Source organism: Myodes glareolus, chromosome 1 (genome assembly GCF_982192425.1).
Source record: "Myodes glareolus chromosome 1, mMyoGla1.1, whole genome shotgun sequence".
Taxonomy (NCBI): Eukaryota; Metazoa; Chordata; class Mammalia; order Rodentia; family Cricetidae; genus Myodes; species Myodes glareolus.
The window spans coordinates 86,673,559-86,683,980 of NC_142026.1; the positions used below are offsets into that span (position 1 = coordinate 86,673,559).

At 50.2% G+C, this 10,422-nt stretch overlaps 1 long non-coding RNA gene across 1 annotated transcript; it reads right to left on the reverse strand.

The window, feature by feature from the left end:
- Window positions 1–3,843: 3,843 nt before the first annotated feature.
- Window positions 3,844–5,184, reverse strand: LOC146895898 (uncharacterized). The gene is made up of 3 exons (XR_015002392.1): window positions 5,052–5,184; window positions 4,120–4,968; window positions 3,844–3,935 (listed from the first exon to the last, which is right to left on the reverse strand). It is a non-coding gene; the product is annotated as an uncharacterized LOC146895898 (long non-coding RNA).
- Between the last annotated feature and the right edge of the window lie 5,238 nt (window positions 5,185–10,422).

Genomic DNA, 10,422 nt, shown 5'->3' on the forward strand with positions numbered 1-10,422 from the left:
AAGAGCTAACAAGCAGAAATAGACGTTGTATGTGCTTGGCTCGAACAGAAGACTTCCAAACGCTGGAACGTGGAGCTGGTAAGAAAGATGGCAGCTGCCAGGTTAGAACCTGCCTGCCCTGCCCTGCCTGCCCTGCCTACCCTGCCCTGCCTGCTCTGCCCTACCCTGCCCTGCCTGCCCTGTCCTTCCTGCCCTGCCCTGTTTACTCTGCCCTACCCTATCCTGCCCTGTCCTATCCTATCTGCCCTGCCTGCCCTGCCCTGACTGCTCTGCCCTACCCTGCCTGCCCTGCCCTGCCTGCTCTGCCCTGCCTACCCTGCCCTACCCTGCCCTGCCTGCCCTGCCTGCCCTGCCCTGACTGCTCTGCCCTACCCTGCCTGCCCTGCCTGCCCTGCCCTGACTGCTCTGCCCTACCCTGCCTGCCCTGCCCTGCCTGCTCTGCCCTACCCTGTCCTGCCTACCCTGCTTGCCCTGCCCTGCCTGCCCTGCTTGCCCTGCCCTGCCTACCCTGCCCTACCCTGCCCTGCCTGCCTGTCTGCCCTTTCTGCCCTGTCTACCCTGCCCTTCCTGTCCTGCCTGCCTGCCCTGTCCTGCCCTGCCCTGCCCTGCCTGCCCTGCCCTGCCCTGCCTGCCCTGCCCTACCCTGCCCTGCCCAACCCTACCCTACCCTGCCCTGCCCTGCCCTGCCCTGTCTGTTCTGTATACCCTGCCCTGCCCTGCCTGCCTGTCTGCCCTGCCTGCCCTGCCCTGCCCACCCTGCCCTGCCTGCCCTGCCTGCCTGCTTTCTTACCTGCCAAGCCTGGCTTTAAAATCTCAGGTTCTTAGAGGTTAGACAGGGACTAGCAGCCAAAATGCCACTACTTGTAGTGTGGTGCAAGGGGCCTTGAAAAGCACCTGGAGCATTTTGGAATTCCCTGGAAGATTCCCTTTGGAGTCCTACCTTCCCTATACCAAGGAACTACTACAAACTCAAGAGGAAGGCAGCTGTACAGAGCGCCACCAGCTAGTCCAGCATGTCCCTAGGGAAGCAGCCGTGCCTCTGGACATGCTCTGCCCCACCGGCCTGGACTGGAAATCAGACCGTGTTGATTACACAAGTTGAGAATGATTTATCTCTAGCTTTGGCAAATTACATCCGTTTTTGACAAAGAAAATATTCATTTGTTTACTTCATAAGTCTTGTGCCAGCATGCCTGCAATCCCAGTGCTCAGCACCGAGGCAGGAGGATTGTATGTTCCGGGCTAGCCTGGGCTATATAGTGAAAGCCTATCTTAAAATAAACACTGGACCAGTACAAAGAGTGAGGAGGGAAAGGAAATGGTGCCAGGGAACGAATATGAGCCAAGTACGATGCTATCTACATACGGGGACATAATAAGTCCACTATTCTGCACACAAACTGAAAAGGAATTAGTCAAAAGCCCCTTGCCGGTAATTTCTTCTAGACTGGAGAAATAGCTTGTATAAATTTAAATTCTTGAATAATGAAGACTTCCTAAGTTATTTGAAAATGATAAAAGCTTGTGATAGAGGGTCAGGAAAGCAGCGGACCGCATCTTGGTCACTCCTTATTCAACACCAGAAACAGCCCATAACACGGCCTGGCGTGGTGCTTCATGCTTGTGACCTCAGCGCTTGGGAGTCTGAGATGGGAGGCCGGTTCTGAGTTTGAGGCCAGTCAGGGCAACAGAGTGAGACACAGTCTCAAATGACAAACACAAAGAAGCTCCTTTTTGTCATCTGCGATGAACTGAGAAACCTTGAACTGACTTGGGCACTATGAGAACTGCAGACCAGAGGTCTGGTCTTCCAGAGCGTGCCTCCCTCCGCCTATGTTTTCTGGCCCTTCAAAGGCGTGGGGATTAGCTGCTCGCACACAGGAATGTAGCTCTCTGATTATTTTGGTGTCTGTTTTCACAAGCATTGAACCTGAACCCCATAGCCAGTGAGACCTGACTGGGCCCCTCTACTCTCATATCCAAGTAGGCAGGCCCAGCTGTTACCAGACACCACAGGAGTCCAGCCCCCACCAGAGGCCACTTCCATTAAAACCCCATCTGTTGCTTGCTTACTGGGTGTGTGGCCTCGGTTAACCACAAACCCTCAGAAACGCCTCTCTGGCGGGTCAACTGAAAGAAAGCCTTTGCTTTTTAATCTAAATCCTCAGGGATATAATCAGAAGAATTACTTAGAACGTTAAGATGTTGCATTCCTACAGGGCTGAAACTCAAGGGACACAGAGGCAAGATGGCTGATCCTCAATACCTCATTCAGGAACGAAAGGGAAGGTAGCTGGTGTCTTCCCGTGGCGTGCCCTGGAGAATAGCACACTCTACACGAGCCTTCCAGTTAACTGAAGCACTCTGAGCAGGTAGCCAAGGAAGAGAGGCTGTGTTTAAGGAAACAGTTCCTGTTCAGAGGGGAAAGGAAGTGTCTCAATTCCTCCTCACACTCTCCCTGACCCCAGCCTCCAGTCCACAAATAAGGCCAGGAAAACATTTGCTGCCGGAGGAAGTATTCGGATACTTCTCAAAGGCTATGAATGATTCACAAGCGAGGTCAATAATTAACTTACCCGGGAATGTGTTCAATACATAACTAGTCTTAACTCTTTCAATCTCAGAAGACATTCTCCCCAGCCTGGCAAGAGATTAATACTGGAAACAGAGCAACGTCCACAGGATCTGCGGCGCTTCGGGGAGGAAGATGTCTTCAGTCTGCTGCATGGGGAACACTGAGGAATGGATGATTCTCATCTTGGCAGTAATTCTTTTTAGGACAACATAAGCATGCTTCATCAATTAGGGGACCTAAACTCATGACTTTTTTTTCCAACCCCAGTTCTAAATTGGGGGCTGAGTGATTAGGGAGGAGGAACTTTCCTGAGATCTGACTGGACTTCCCTCAAGGATCCCCTAAGAGATTTCCATAAACAAATATAGCTACTAGTAGCTCTAGATTATTCCAAAAGGAGAAACCACCATTGGGTAGGGGAAGGGAGTTATTCCTGGTCTGTGGGAGGCATCCCACACCCCATGAGCCAGCCAGTCCCGTCAAGGAGGCAAAACTAAAAACCCTACAAGAATTGGCAATGTGAGGCTGTGCACGTGTGGAGATAGGTCAGAGGAGGAAGTCAGCCGGGGCATGGGCGGCCCCTCAGGAAGAGAAGAGCTCAGGCCTCAAAAGGCTTGTGAGTGAGTGATGGGGAGCCTCAGAGAGACGATAGCTTCCCTCGCAGCATCAGGGAACAACTCCCCGTGGAATCCCAGTTCCATGTGCCCCACAGCTAGGTCCTGGCTGCCGTGACTGAATTGTGTTCCTCAAGATTTTTAGGCTGAAGGCTTAACCCCCACACCTGACTGAATTTGGACAGAGGACCTTTTCAGAGATGACCAGGTTAAAATGGAGCCACGAGGATGTGCCCAAACACAATTTGTCTCGTGTCTCTATGAGAAGAAACACGGACACGTGAAGAAACGCACATGCAGACATAAGGATCATGTGAGGACACATGAAGAAACTCCAGGTCTGCACATGCAGAAAAAGGATCACATGCGGACACATGAAGAAACGCCAGGCCTGCACATGTAGAGGAAAGATCATATGAGGGCATGTGAAGAAACACCAGGTGTGTACATACAGAGAAAGGATCATGTGAGAACATATGAAGAAACGCCAGGCCTGCTCACGCAGAGAAAGGATCATATGAGGACTCAGACAAGCAGGCCAAGGACAGAGGCCTACTTTTTGATGCCTTGTCTTTAGTCTTCAGCCTCTAGAACTGAGACAGTGCCCTAGCCAGGCTTACTATAGCAGTGATGACACACCGTGACCAAAAGTAACTTGGGAAGGGAAGGGTTTATTTCACTGACAGCTCCATATTACAGGTCATCATTGACAGCAGTGAGGGCAGGAACTCACACAGGGCAGGAACCTGGAAGCAGGAGCTGATGCAGATGCCATGGAGGCGTGCTGCTTACTGGCTTGCTCCTCATGGCTTGTTCAGCCTCCTTTCTTATAGAACCCAGGACCACCAGCCCAGGGCTGGCACCACCCACAATGGGCTGGGCCCTCCCACATCAAACACTGAGGAAGAAAATGCCTGCAGGTTTGCTTACCGCCCCATCTTTGGGAGACATTTTCTCAGCTGAGGTTTCCCCCTTTCTGATGACTCTAGCTTCTGTCACCATTGACATAAATCTGCTGGGAAATAAGGCTGATGCCCCAGGAACAGCAGATGGCTCCATATCCTGGAACAGGCAGGAGTGTCCAGACCTTGGTTACGAAGGCAACACCAAACTATTATAGGTTTGCCCCAAGAGAACAATAATCAAGTATATTTTTCTTCCAGCATATTCTAAGGGGCGTGGTTTGAAGGTCCAGAAATAGGAGCAAGGGAGGAAGGCTGGGCAGAAACTGGAACAGGCAGGGAATGGTCAGCGAGAGGTGCGTACATAAACATTTTAATGGCCGAACTGGGGTTGGTGATGGGAAATCCCTTTTAAATTGTCTTGTCCCTACAGCTGCCTGTCTGAGTGCTCACACCTTCCAGGAGGGATGAACCCATGGTAGATGAGTCTCCAAAGTCAAGTGGCTGTCACGGCACCAGGCTTCATGCCAAGGACTTAGAGATGAACAGCTGGCTGCTCTAGCTGCCTCCCTTCTCCATCCCTGAGGGGCGCACCACAGACTGCACAGTGAGCTCCTTCAGAACCCTGTAGGAAGCGTATCTGGTGGCAGCTTCGTGCCTCAGTAGAAAATGGTGCCTGGAAAATGTCCGTTTTCCTCTTTACCTTTCTCTCTGAGGGTCTGCTGACTTCTGGCTGCCTCTCAGCCGTTCACAGCTGGCGTGTTAGCAAGGGACAAAGGTAAAAGGAAGTCTCATCAAAGCCGGTGCACTTCCCTCACTTTCCCCAGAGGGGACAGCACTGTCTGAGGGACAGAAACAGGCCAGCTGCGGCTCAGATCTGCTGGGAAGGAAATGACTTTATGAAAAATGGGGGGCGAAAGTTCCTGACCACCTGCCAGTACCCAAAGCTCACTGACTCACAGAAATTTCCAGAAAGAGAATCTGAGTAGATCCCAGGCTGTCTGTGGTGAATGGAGCTTGTCGCCGCGGTGAGAAAGCGACAATGGGAAGCCTGTGGTCAGTAAGCCTGAGTCCATCCCGTTCCAAGGCCAGAGCTTCCGGTGAGACGTGAACCACTGAACCGAAGGCGAGCTCCTCACCCGACAGCATTCTGCCAGGCTTCGTTTTCATCGGCAGCAGTTGCCGGTTGCTTTGGAAATATTAGATTAGAGGCACTGCTCTCGAAGAGACCTGTGTGTGATGCGCGAGGCTAAAGCAAACATAGGTATTAGTAGAAATAAAGCACAGGGTGAGGGTGCAGTGAAAAATCGTGGTTTGGCAGCTGCCTCTAAAGCGTTATCTAAATAATTATCTAAGTAAACGGTGGGGTAGTGGGTAAGAGCAGATCATTTCAGTAAAGCCTTAGTTCAAAGCTAGCCACGTTTATCGATTTATTGTTTTCGTTTTAAAATCTCTATTAGAGCAATAAAGGATCCTCAGCCTTGCTGGGAAAGGACAAGAGATGTTTATTCTGTAATCTAGGCGTGGTCTGCCGCATTGGCATCCGCCCAGGAGCATGATTGACAGGCAGAGCCTCAGACCGCCACCCAGTCCTACTGAACCAGAACCAATCCCAGGAGGCTTTGCCTGCACATTGAACTTTCGAAAGCCAGGCTTAAGAGCAACTCGGACAAAAGGGAGGCCTGATGAGGCTGGATGGAAACTAGAAGCACACAGTTCTACTTGCTGGGCAGGGCTAGCAGGTCTTGGGCCTCGGGCACAGGGTCTGGGCACGAAGGGGGTACATTTAGGAAGAGGACTAGTCTTCACTGCTGAGCTAAAAGGACAGCACAGTGCCTGTCCCTCCCAGGTCCCGTTGTACATTCTCAGCCCAGCTCAGGGGATTCTAGTTATGCAAAGTGTAACAGTGTAAAGGAAAAAGATTTCTTTCCCATTAACAGCGGGGAAAGGGCACTTTTGCAAACTGTGCTTGGTAGTGTAATTTTCCTATTGCTGCCTCTTCCAAAGAGGCTGCACTAGATCAATCAAGATAATGCTTGCTAGCAACTCGGCTGAGCAGCAATTGTTCATGGTCCCTATCAGTCCTACTTGTGAAATCAGGGCATGTCCCAAACCAGACAGAGAGAGTTTGATTTGAGGGTAGACATTTGTTATGCTTAAGTCCTGGCCAGCTGACTTCCCATGTTACCCTGGGAAAGTGCCTTTTCCTTGAAACAAAGATAAGAAATTATAAAATGCTTATCACACATTATGGATTATTGGTTGGAGGCCTCACTATCAAGCTTAGCCTGGCTTGACTGATAAAGATACCATTATTAATTCTGCATTATAAGTTATGACCCTAAAGCTTAGAGAATGTCACTCAGTGCCATAGATCCAGAAATTGGCAGAGCCCGGACTGGTGGGTACCACTTCTACCCCTCCAAAGAGCCCAGCAGATGATTAAACCTGACACCATCACCTCTTTCAGCCGTTTCCTTGGTGCCCCATCCTTGATGCTCCCATCACCTGAGATGGGATTATAAGTGAGGTGGAGTCACAAATTCACCTGCAGTTTACATTAGGAGAGCAATCACTGTTCACACCCTCTATCCCACCACCCTCACGCTGCTGAAGTCAATTGCTGACATGTTAAGCTGCTACCTGTTCAGAATTCTCTCTCCATCTCTTCTGATTCATTAATTTTTACATCCCCTCCGCCCAACACAAACTCCAACTCTTTATGTCAGTGTGAAAATTCTCAAAATGAGATGGCAAAACAAACATCTCACTGACTCAAAGACCATCCAGTAAGTAGCTTTCTCTCTCTCCAGTGACCCCCTACACCTCACCCCCCCACCCCCACCTCAGGCTCCCTCCCAGGCAGGAGGCTTTGGAGAAACTGGAAGACTGAACAGATTTGAACACAACCTTCTCTCAAACCATTTGAGAGAAGTTAGGCACGCACAGAATACTGTATGTTCCCGTGTCTTCTGGTTAGCCTTACAGACAAGCAGTGGAGATGGAAGGATTTCTGGAGAAACAGTCCCATTCCTGCAGATGCAGCACCTGAAGCACAGCACCCCGAATCCTGGTATTATGCCCCTCCCCGACCCCCACCTCCCGTGGCTCTCTTGGTATGACGACCCTTCCCCAACTCCCACTGCCTATGACTCTCCTGGTGTTATGCTCCTCCCCGACCCCCACCTCCTCTGGCTCTCCAGTTTCTTTGGCCTCTGTAAATGATCCCCATCTCCGCTCAAGTGACCTCATGGTGACCCCAGGGTTAGGTGACCTCCAGTCACTAGGCTTTGCTCTACTTTTGTGGGAGAGAATTCTATCATCCAGGAGGAAGCCTGGGGCAGGGCAGCGCTCAGAGCTGTCCAACACAGCAGTTCCTGCAATGGGTTCATATTGCCGAGGGAATGGCATTCACGATTTGATAACTTTCATTCGCACACACAAGTTCTGGGCTGAAATTAACCTGAACCTGCCTAGGTTCCGAACCAAAGCTGTAACAACAAGAACCGTGTTTGCTTATCCCCCTGGTTTTACGCCTGCATCTCCACGACGCTGGGCTGCACAGGGAACACAAAAGTCATGTGTGTTGTCAGTGACCACTGACTTCCATTTGGTCACCTAGCTGCCCAAATGACCAAGCAGTGGCTACCAGAATATTCCACCAACTTCAGCTTCTTTTTATTTTCCCTCAGCCTGTGTGAATGCATGTTGGGAGGTGGGGTGCACGTGTGTGCACATACATGTATATGGAGGCCACAAGTCACCTTTCAGCTTGACTCTTGGCAGTGCACATTGATTTTGAGGCAAGGCCTTTCACTAGGGCCTGGGCTCACTGATTACTTAGGTAGGCTGCTAATGAGCTTCTGGGCTCCTCCCGGCTCCACTTGTAGGGCTGGGACTACAAGGATGTGCCTCCATACTTGGTTCTATATGTGGACGCTGGGGTTAAACTCGGAAGCTTGTCAAGCAAGCACTTTACCAATTAGGCAATGACTTCTGTTAGCCACGTGTGTTAGTGACCTCTGACCTCATCCGCATCTCATCACACATCACTAACCAATCGTAGAACTCTGGTCTGCTAAGACCAAAGCATCTTCAGATCTTTGGCTACAGTACTTGAGACCACTACTAGCAAGCAGAGGTAAAAGCTGTTCTCCTCTCATTTAAGTTCCCTTCTGGGTGCTGCCCCTTGGCCTTCGCATCTGAGCACATTTCCATTAAGAGAATGCACACAGAAGACAGACACCAGTACTCAGAAGATCCACTGCAGAAGCTGCTTTCCTGTGTAAGCCCCTCCTCAGCCACCTTTCCATCCATTTATGTCAGCCAGCACCTGAAGCCATAACCAGCTACAGTCAATGAAATAAGCATTGTAAATTAGGCTGTAATTCCTGCACTCAGGAGGTAGGGCTATGCATAGGCCCGGTCACCAAAAAAGAAAAAAAGAAAAGAAAGAAAGAAGGAAGGAAGGAAGGAAGGAAGGAAGGAAGGAAGGAAGGAAGGAAGGGAGGGGAAACTAGGCTTTTGTTCAGGGTTTTGCATCAGCATATGTATAAAATGCAAAAGCAGGCACTTCATAGTACTAGAAACCTTTTGTGAAGACAGTGGAAGGGTTGAAACTAAACTGCCAAAGTCAGAAGAGATGAAGTCCTAGGAGAAGGAGCCCAGTTAACAACTAGAAAAGAACACTCAGGGTGACAGCAAGAGGGGCTTCCAAAGGCTCATTCGAATACCAAAGGACTGAGCCCTTGGGAAAACTGGGGGAAAGGCCCTGGGAAGCATTTGCAGAGATATAGCTTTGTTCATGTATGTGCTATGAAAACCAAACATGAAGGGAAGGATTGCATGACAACCCTGTCCAGGTTTGTCAAAAACAATTATGACAAGAAAAACATAGCAATAATTGTCAGACCAGGAGTGGTTTAGTGGGTAAAGCGCTTTGCTGCACAGGCATGAGCTGAGATCCCTAGCACCCCCAGGAAAGGGCAGGGGCAAGCAGTGTGACCTCAGCACTGAGGGAGCAGAGACCAGTGGGTCCCATCTAGCCAAAAGAGGAGGTGTAATGGGTTTAACGAGAGACACTGCCTCAAAAAAGAAGTTTGGAAGTGACTTTCGTCCTCCACACACACAGAGGTGAGTCTCTCTCTCTCTCTCTCTCTCTCTCTCTCTCTCTCTCTCTCTCTCTCTCTCTCTCATACACACACACACACACACACACACAAAGGTTAGTCACACAGTCTCTCTTTCACACACAGAGAGTGAGCTCTCTCTCTCTCTCTCTCTCTCACACACACACACACACACACACACACACAGGTCAACATTTTTGGTTTGCTCTAACAATCAGGGAAAGATATAATAAGAACTTCAGTTGAATACAGAGAAAATAAAGCTATTTCCATAGCTCCAGAAGATGAGTCTGAAGTTCTACTTTTCTGCCTAAGGCTCCCATGGGAACTTTCCTGTGGTTCCTGAGATATGAGATGCGATGCGTTCATTTTAAGAGGATAACTTCATAGCAGACTCCCAGCCCCTGAGCAGTATTTCTTATTCAAAGCAGCCTGACCAGATAGGTCATTAAGGTTTGGTTTTCCAGGAAAGGAAACTGAGGCCCAGAGGACACGCTAGTGAGCACACAGCTGTGTTCCACAGATGCCAGCAGCTGCTCTGCCTTCAGAGGACTCCTTGGCGACTAGTCAGCCCTGAAGGAGCCAGAGGGATCTGATCATTAAGGCATTGACAAGTACCTAGCCACCCACTTGAGAGAGGGGAGTCCTGCAAAGGCAGCCCAGACAGTACCACTGCACTCTCCTGGCCTTGGGACTCTTCATCTCTCTAGAAGTCTCTTTTTGTGGTTCTGCTTCAACGCTCAAGGGGAGCCTGGACTACCTACTCCGGGTCTGTCCCCTCACACTGCCCAGAACATTCCCTTCCCTCAATCCTCCGAAAAGAACCTTCTGTTTTGTGGCCAGCTGCTTCCCATCTTTTGCCAGGTGAGCGGCAGATTGTAGCTTCACGGGGAAGAGCCCATCAGGAGGACCACACCCATAGATGGGTAGTGTTTTACGTTGTCAGCCTGATCGGATTAAGAAGTGTTTAGGGCATTAGTGAACATCTGTGGGTGTTTCCAGAAAGGATCAAATGAGAGAGTAAAACCCAGCCCGAATGTGTACACCCCCATTCCAGGGATAGGAGCCCCAGACCAAATAAAACAGGAAAGGGAATGGGAACCAACACTGAGTCGTCTCTGCTTCCTGGTCCCTGAAACAAGCAGCCTCCTGCTGCCAGCATGCCTGCCTGCCATGATGGGCTCTATCACACCGCACCCCCA